At 60.7% G+C, this 634-nt stretch overlaps 1 long non-coding RNA gene across 1 annotated transcript; it reads left to right on the forward strand.

The window, feature by feature from the left end:
- Positions 1-9: 9 nt before the first annotated feature.
- Positions 10-425, forward strand: LOC109365216. Its single transcript, XR_002110854.2, has 2 exons — positions 10-76; positions 224-425. It is a non-coding gene; the product is annotated as an uncharacterized LOC109365216 (long non-coding RNA).
- The last annotated feature ends 209 nt before the right edge of the window (positions 426-634 follow it).

The following is a 634-nucleotide window of genomic DNA, read 5'->3' on the forward strand; positions in this document are numbered from 1 at the left end:
TGAGTGGCGCGGAGCGGTGCGCGGCTGTCGGTACCGCGGTCAGCAGAGACAGAGCGCTCTGACAGATCTCTGTCAGGTCCCGTTTCTCACCGCTGACTGCAGAGGAGCTCAGGGCCGCACACGGAGTCGTCGCAGCCCGGCACCGGAAGCCGCGGGGCCGAATCGGGATGCTGACACCGTGCGCTGCGGCACCGCTGTAACGCGGCACTCTCTCTTTCAGCAGATGGATCGCGGCTCAGCCTGTGGGCGACGGGACGGTTCTCACGGCGCCGAGGAGAAGAGCTGCAGATGGAGCCCAGCAACCGTCCGTCTGCTGCCAGGAAGCACGGAATGGGTAAAACACACCGTCAGCTGCACCCCACGTTTGTTCTGCTTTCGGTCACTTAAAACTTGCTCGCTGTTGCCAGTGAGAGTTCTCACGCAAGTGCTTCAGAGTACGTTTCCTCGCCCCTCCACCGCAAACCTTCTCCCTTTCAGTCTCACACCTTTGCACCCTCCCCTCGCCCACCTTCTGGGGTGCTGCGAAGTACCTGGATATTCAGTGCCGTGCTGCCACTAGCTCTGATATCCACGCTGTGCGCTGCAGTGCAGTATGGAATGACGGTGGCCAACACAAAGCACCTTCAGTAAAGTA

The sequence above is a fragment of the Meleagris gallopavo genome, unplaced genomic scaffold (assembly GCF_000146605.3).
Source record: "Meleagris gallopavo isolate NT-WF06-2002-E0010 breed Aviagen turkey brand Nicholas breeding stock unplaced genomic scaffold, Turkey_5.1 ChrUn_random_7180001967381, whole genome shotgun sequence".
In the NCBI taxonomy this organism is placed as follows: domain Eukaryota; kingdom Metazoa; phylum Chordata; class Aves; order Galliformes; family Phasianidae; genus Meleagris; species Meleagris gallopavo.